We start from the raw sequence: 8,431 nt of genomic DNA, 5'->3' as shown, positions 1-8,431 counted from the left end.
GCTGAATTCACTTTATACAGACTTTAAGGGGTGCGCTGGTGCGCATGCACTACCAAATTAAAAAAAAAGCGCGCGCCTGATGAAACATTGAAACATTGAAACGCTCATTTGCGAAGATTTGGGGACAGCAAGGTTCACATTTGTGTTAAATAGGCCAATGAGCCGTTGCTTTAGTGATAAAAAGCAGATACTGTATGAACACTTATTTTTCAGAGCTTTAAACACCATTAAATTTTGTGAAAGTTACAAGGTTTCAGACATGTTGCACTGCTTCTCTTCATTTCCAGTTGAAATTAAAGCAGGCTATTTAACATTGTCCACGCATCCCTCTATTTTGTTCTTCCTGTAGGTAGGCGGGAAAAATTTGGTCAGGCGTTCGTACAAAGCCGGCTTCCCGTAGCTTCTCGCTCACCCTGCAATATATTTCAGTGTCGCGGTACTTCCGGCCGTCGAGAAAAGTCATGAAGATTTTTCTGTCTTTTAAAAGGTTAATAAGATATGAAGTTTCGTCCTCACTCCAAAAGTGTGGGGCTCTGCGTCCCGCCATGTTTTCAAACACTTCCTGAACACCCAGAATTCCTTGCGGATAGGGCATGCGCAGAACAGTATTTCATGTCCCTTTCGACCGGGATATTCCGACGCGCGTTTATATGACCAGAAATTCGGGTTAGAAAAGGAGTAACCCAGGGGTAATATTCAGGTTTTTAAAAACCTGAACATGAGAATATTCAGGTTTTTGCAGGTGTTTACATGACTGTGAAAAACCGGGTTATTGTGAATATTCCGGTTAAGAAAGGGTTAATAAAGGGTTATTGACTGCATGTAAACACACCTATTGATAATTTCTGTAGTGTAGGCGGAAGAACGAAGGAACATCCGAGTCTTAACAAGAGCCGTTTATGTTATTTTATGTTGTCGTTAAATGTAGCATCAGCGGAGGGTAATATACTTCACTTTCCCTAACGGTACTAACTTCTGCCTTGTAGTAAATAACATATCTTTGCCCTGTTGTTTGTGGCAGCCATCTTGGATCGTGTCCAACTCAAACTTTGGGTGGTATAAAGTAGTAACAGCATGAAGAGATGATCGAGGAAAACAACACGTTCCCTCTGGTCACAAATGGTGTTGTTAAAACCTACTGTATAATTATTCACGTATGTATATGTGCACAGTGAACTCTGGGTTTATAACTTATTAGTCAAGAAGACTGTGCTGGCTGTGTGATTGTGTGATTGCACTTGTCGACACCCCGAAACCATGAAAAACTTTGGAAAAACTCAATTTTGGGTAACAAGAATGACATTAATTATTCATATTAAAACACCAAGACTGTTGGTGTTGGTGTCAAATGTAATGAGGCCCACTAGCCTTATTTTGTTAATGATGTTATTATTTTTCACAGAGGTTGCATGGACGTTGTACAAGCTCTCCCATATCACGTTGACTAGTTAGCTTCAGCTACAAATTTCACACAACTGTTTACCTGCAGGCTGGAAACCATGGAGAGGAACCTTGATTGGGCACGAGACAGGCTGACTGATGCTCCTACAGCAGATGAACTCATTCAGAATCTCCGTGAATACATAGCTGAAGCGCAGAGATCTTTGGCCTCCACATCTTCACAACAAGGTGGGGACAGCATGTAGCAACTACCAAGTATTATTCATCTTGCAAGGATAGCCTCTCAAAGTTATTGTTTGTTGTTGTTTATTCTTTATTAGCTGTTATTTGAGAGAAGCAATTTTGAAAAGTCCTTCTGAATCATTGATGGGAGTTGAAGTGGAAGGAATCAGTAATACATCAACTGATCACAATTTGGTGGAGCCCACTGCAACCCAGTCATCTGAAATTTCAGCCCAACTACATGTTGCTTTTTGGAGTAAAACAAAGATGATGGAAAGATTTTAACTAACTACATGCAATGGCATAAACCTTATAATCTAATACAATTTTTTTACTTTTGATTTTGCTGCAGGTGATCCAGGCTATCAGGCTCCACTTATTTTGACGGGTGGCCGCGGTCCCCCTCAATATGAGATGTCAAGAGAACAGCTGAAATTTCTGAGGAGCTGTGGCTTTACAGCATCACAGATGGCACAGATCTTGAAAGTCTCTGTGTCCACAGTGCGACGACGTCTCAGGTATGAAGCCGTTTTTCAGTGTTGTTGGTGGTATGCTGCCAAGAATTCTTCTGGGTGGCGTTTTGGAGGCAACAATGCAGTGTGTGAAGTAAAGCTAAATACAGTACATCTAATCTATGTGTTAATCTTTCAGAAAGTTCGATTTGAAAAGGGCGGGAACATATGCCGCCATCTCAGATGAGGAACTCGATGGTGTCATCAGGGAGACAGTGGCTGGAAATCAGCAGATTGGCCCAGAGTCTGAGGGCACAGCTGCGGGCCCAGCAAATCTACGTGCAGCGCCGCAGAGTAAGGGAGAGCATGCTGCGAATAGACCCCGGGGCTGCTGCTGCAAGGTCGATGTCTCAGAGACTGCACAGGAGAGCATACAGGGTGGCCGGACCAAACCCCTTGTGGCACCTGGACGGGAACCACAAATTAATAAGGTAGATAGATATAATAGGTGGCCCGCCAGACATTGGAATATGTTGTCAAGACACAATTGATTTTTATGCATATGCTTAACATCAACGTCAGTTAATGTGATATAGAACCTCTCTTATGCTTTCTCATTATTTGTGTTCCAGGTGGAGGATTGTCATCCATGGAGGTATAGATGGTTTTAGCCGCCTGATCGTCTTCCTCAAGGCCTCCGACAACAACAGGAGCGCCACTGTGATGGACAGCTTCCTAGGTGCCGTGTCCAAATACGGCGTGCCATCAAGGGTCCGAACTGACCACGGGGGAGAAAATAACGCTGTCTGCTTAATGATGAACATCTTCAGAGGCTTTCACAGAGGCAGTGCTCTCCGTGGAAGGAGCACCCATAATCAGAGGATAGAGCAGCTGTGGGCTGACCTGTGGAGAGGACTCAGCTACGTGTACCATGACCTCTTCAGCTTCCTGGAGAGCGAGGGTATAATTGACATAGACAATGAAGGACACATGTTTGCTCTCCACTATGTGTACCTCCCAAGACTGAACAGGGACCTCGCAAGCTTCGTGGATCAGTGGAACAACCATGGGTTGAGGACAGAGCACCACGCTACTCCTCTGCAGATCTTCGTTCAAGGTTGCCTGGAACGGCAGGGCCAGACCACTACTGCCATGCAGAGTGTGTTTGGAGAACGACAAGAGGTACCTGCTCAAGGACAAGGAACTGGTGCCAGAAGGTTGGACTGGCCAGAGAGAGTCACCGTTCCTCCAAACCAGTTCATTTTGACTGATGCACACCATCAGCAACTCCGCACCAGATGGGATCCACTGGCAGGGCGGAGAGCAGATCTGGGAATCGAAACACTCCGTGCTGTCGTGTCATTCATAGACTCGGTGACTGTTTAGAATATAGCCTGACTGTTTATGGACAGGCAGACAAACAAACATACACTCATTCAACCCACCGTCTACCATATATATGTATATATAAGGTACTTTATTTGTCACATGTACAGCTAGTAGTGCAAAATTATTTCTCTGCATTTAGGCTGAGGAGTGTGGAGGACCAAAAGTGACATAAGTGTAAATAAATAAATGCATAAATAAATAACTAAATACACGAGTAAATGAAAGACTAAGGGCATTCTGGCAATAAAAAAAGGCTATTTCTGCACTTTTCCATTTATTTATTTATATATACTCGAGATAATAAAGGAATAAATGTGGAAATGAATGTACATACAATGGGGGAAATAAGTATTGAACGCATTAACTGTTTTGTCATTACATTTATTTCCAAAGATGCAATTCATGTGACATTTCTTCCAGACACTGGTATTAACTCAAATAATCCACACATGAAAAGAAATCACAACATTCAAATCCATAAATAGTGATTATGTGGAATTAAGTGCAATAACACAGGAAAAAAGTATTGAACACACTATCTGAGACTCGTTTAATACTTTGTGGAGAAGCCTTTGTTTGCAATGACTGCTTCCAGACGCTTGTTGTTTGTATGAACTAATCGCCCACACTGCTCAGGTGTGATTTTTGCCCATTCCTCCGCACAGATTGTCTTCAAATCCTGAATATTCTTTGGTGCCCTCTGGTGAACCCTTATCTTTAGTTCTTTCCACAAATGTTCAATGGGATTTAAGTCAGGTGATTGACTGGGCCATTCTAACACATTGATTTTCTTTTTTTTAAACCATTCGAGAGTCAACTTTGCCGTGTGCTTCGGATCGTTGTCCTGTTGAAAGGTCCAGCCCCGTCTCATCTTCATCATCCTGGTGGATGGCAGGAGGTTCATCTCAAGAATTTGCCGATAGATGTTTCCATTCATTGCTCCTTCAATTATATGAAGTCTGCCAGTACCACGAGATGAGAAACAGCCCCATGCCATGATGTTTCCACCACCAAACTTCACTGTTGGTATAGTGTTATTTGGGTGATGTGCAGTGCCATTTCTCCTCCAAACATGGTGTGTAGTATGACAGCCAAAAAGTTCAATTTTGGTCTCATCTGACCAGACAACATTCTCCCAGTATTCCACAGGCTTATCCAGATGCTGTTTAGCAAACTTTAGACGAGCTTCAACATGCCTTTTTTTGAGGAACGGAGTCTTGCGGGCTGAGCGTCCATAGAGGCCGTGGCGGTGGAGTGCATTGCCTATCGTTTTCTCTGTAACACTTGTACCTGCTGCCTCCATGTCTTGCTGGAGTGCTTTCCGGGTGGTCCTTGGCTCTTTGAGAACTCTTCTGACCATCTTTCTGACTCCCTGGTCAGAAATCTTGCGAGGAGCTCCTGTGCGCGGCCTGTTGATGATAAGGTGATGCTTCTTCCACTTGCGGATAATGGCCCCAACGGTGCTTACTGGAATACTCAGATTCTTTGAGATAAGTCTGTAACCAGTTCCATTCTGATGCTGAGCAACAATCAGGCTGCGAAGGTCTTGAGAGAGCTCCTTGCTTTTACCCATCATGAGATGTGTCTTGTTTGACTACTTGGTGAAAAAACAACCTGTTTATAGGGCCATCAATTAGCACTAACCCAGCTGATGTTGGTTTGCACTTATAGGAAGTACAAAGACTAATTACTTTCAGGTGTGAGATGGTATGGTGCCTTTCCTTGACAAACTATACAGCTTTCCCATGGTGTGTTCAATACTTTTTTCCTGTGTTATTGCACTTAATTCCACATAATCACTATTTATGGATTTGAATGTTGTGATTTCTTTTCATGTGTGGATTATTTGAGTTAATACCAGTGTCTGGAAGAAATGTCACATGAATTGCATCTTTGGAAATAAATGTAATGACAAAACAGTTAATGCGTTCAATACTTATTTCCCCCATTGTATATAAAAATGGGAAAATGCCAAAATAGCCTTTTTTAATTACCAAAATGCCATTGGTTTTTCATTTACTCAAGAATTTAATTATGTACACATTTAATTTTGTATTTAATTATGCTCATGTCATTTTTGGTCCTCCATAGAGGAGCAGAAACACAGCATAGAAACACCTCACCCTGCGATGGCCACTACCGCCACTGTAAATAGGTTGTTTTACTTTACTGTATCTCTGTTATTGTTTATAGTGCTTGATTTGCATTGTAGCTGTGGTGTATTTATTTTCAGTGGAAGAGGGAAAAAAGTGTTTTCATTGACAATAAAAACAAATTCTTGTGTCTAAAGTTCAGTTTTTCACTGTTGTCTTTTTTTTTTTTTGTTTATCTTCTGTGTGCTGCATTAATGATTGTGGTGATGTCATTGCAACAACAAAATCACTGTTGTACAGGAAAATCCAGAATTGACTGAACTGTTGATAGCCTGCCCCATAATCCTGCATTGAAAAACAGGAAAACCATGTCAGCACAGCTGGAAAAATCCACATAACGCTGAACCGAGCTAAAATAGTTGTTTAAACCACTACTGCCACCCTGTGGTTAAAATGCGTAACATCACCTTATGAGCACGACCTGTTGGCAGATCAGATGTGGCGCTAAACCACAGACTGTATGACCTAAACCTGCAATTATTACATTAGAGACGGTGATACTGACTGTTGGTGGACATGGGAGAAAGTGTAACGATTAGCATCTCAAATTAAGTGTTTTAGCAAGAGATTGTTCACGTAGTTATGACATAACACAACAACAAAACGCAAATAAATAAAAAGCAAATATATTTGGACTTGATACATTTTGAAAATGCGATGATCAAGGTTTTGTTTGTTTATTTTATATACCACCTACATGTTTTCAGCATAGTGTATTCGGCCACGGTGATTATACTTAATCCCTGCAGATCAATATTTTAATGCTCTGATTACAGTAGAGACGGTGATGCTGATTAAGTACTGGTGGACATGGGAGACAGTGTAACGATATCATATCATATCATATCATCAGTGTAACGATTAGCATCTCAAAATAGATGTTTTAATTCGTGCAGATCGACATTTTAATCCTCTGAATTTCAGTCATTTCCTCTGGTAGAATAGCTGAAGTCTCTTGGATCCATTGCTGTGGCCTCGCTGTGCTCTCTGCTGATTGGCTTCAGAAAGATTAAACTTATTGGCTGTGTTTTTCAGAGGGCAGAGCTCATTAACATCTTATAAAACGCCGTAAAAAACGTGCGTTTTGCTTGTTTAAAACGCGCGTTTTTTACGGCGTTTTATTTAAAAACGGGCGTTTTTTACGGCGTCTTAAGGATCTGACGCGTTGGATTAGTGGCGAATTGTGACTCCTTTGGCTTTCCATACTCATTTACACAAATGTACAGGCCGTGGGAAACCGAGGTTTCTCTGTGAGGCGCATTCGATCAGGTAAATCCTTTTATAATCTTGTTCGTATATGAAAAAAAAGAAAAAAAAATGCGCCCGCTTGTGTGTGCGTTGGGGGTGTCTGTTATTGCATGTGACCGTTTTATTGCATATCAAATGTCGACAGCAAGAGCACATTAAATAAATATTGATTTTTTTTATCCGATAATTAACAGATAATAATAAACATTGAATCAATTCATTAAACGTTAATAAATCAACACTGAATCAATATTGCGATTGTGGTATTTAGAGCCACTGGTGGATGAAGAACTGTTGCTATATAAAGCAGTGTCTAACTCTGACCAGTAGATGGCGCGTTCGCTACACGGTGTGTTCGGGACGTAGGGATAGTCTCACGGGATTACACTCCGAAAACGGGAACACACACGGAAGCCCTGAATGTATCAACTGTGGTGTTAAAATACATATTTTTTCTCTTTACAAAACCAAAATAAAAGAAATTCAAATTGAATGTGTAGTGGAGTGCAACGTCGCCTCGTGCCACGCTACACAATACTATGACACTGAACCCACATTGATTCATGATCTCTGGTTGATTACACGTGGTTGACCAGGTGATATACTAATGATAACATGATTAAGATAATAATAATTAATATTCAAAATAGTTTCAATAACTGCTCGCTGTGTGGATATTCATGTGGAAAATCACATCAGAATAATTCTAATTTTCCTCTTTTTTGTTCTTGCAGGGAGAAGAGGTCGCCCAGAAATTCAGATAGAAAGAGAGCAGATTGAATTTCTGCTGAAACAAGGGCATACAGTTGCTGAATGTGCACAACTACTGGGATGCTCCGCATCATATCTTTACAAAAAATCCAAGATAATGGGTATACCTGCTACAAGTATGCGGTCTGCAATAAATGACACAGAACTTGAGCATCAAGTGAGGCAACTCCAGTGCCAGTATCCTAACTCTGGAAATGAGGTATTTGGCGGTCTTCATTTCATGGGTTGGAATTAATTAAAAAATGTATTTTGACATTTTTTTGCCCAGTTTTGTAAATTCATATCTTGTGAAACATTTCTTTCAGATGATAAGAGCCCTGTTGCGCACACAGGGCGTGCTCGTCACACGGTCCAGGGTGCGTGAGACATTAGCTCGGGTAAATCCTGCTGCAGCTGCAAGAAGATGGAGCCAGACAGTTGCAAGGCGTGTTTATCATGTACCATACCCCAACAGTCTATGGCACATTGATGGGAACATGCGTCTCATAAGGTTATTATTACCAGACCTGTCATGTCTTTTTAAAATAGGAAAACATTTTCAACAAGTGTCACTCAACTCAATAATAAAATCTTTTTCAAGTGGACTTATTGTAAAAACAATAATTTTAATAAGAGTTTAAAAGGTCTATGTTAATAGTATATTTGTGATAGAGCCTATATTGAAAACCCTTTAACTGCCTCCTAGTGAGAAAATGTGTTGAAATGGGAAATTGAATGAAGAAAAGTTTCAATATGATATCTCTTGTTTTGTATCTTTTTTAGGTGGGGCTTTGTGACTCATGGTGCTATTGATGG

Source organism: Salarias fasciatus, chromosome 18 (genome assembly GCF_902148845.1).
Source record: "Salarias fasciatus chromosome 18, fSalaFa1.1, whole genome shotgun sequence".
Lineage (NCBI taxonomy): Eukaryota > Metazoa > Chordata > Actinopteri > Blenniiformes > Blenniidae > Salarias > Salarias fasciatus.
The sequence above is the reverse complement of the archived record's forward strand: the minus strand, read 5'-3'. Positions refer to the sequence as shown.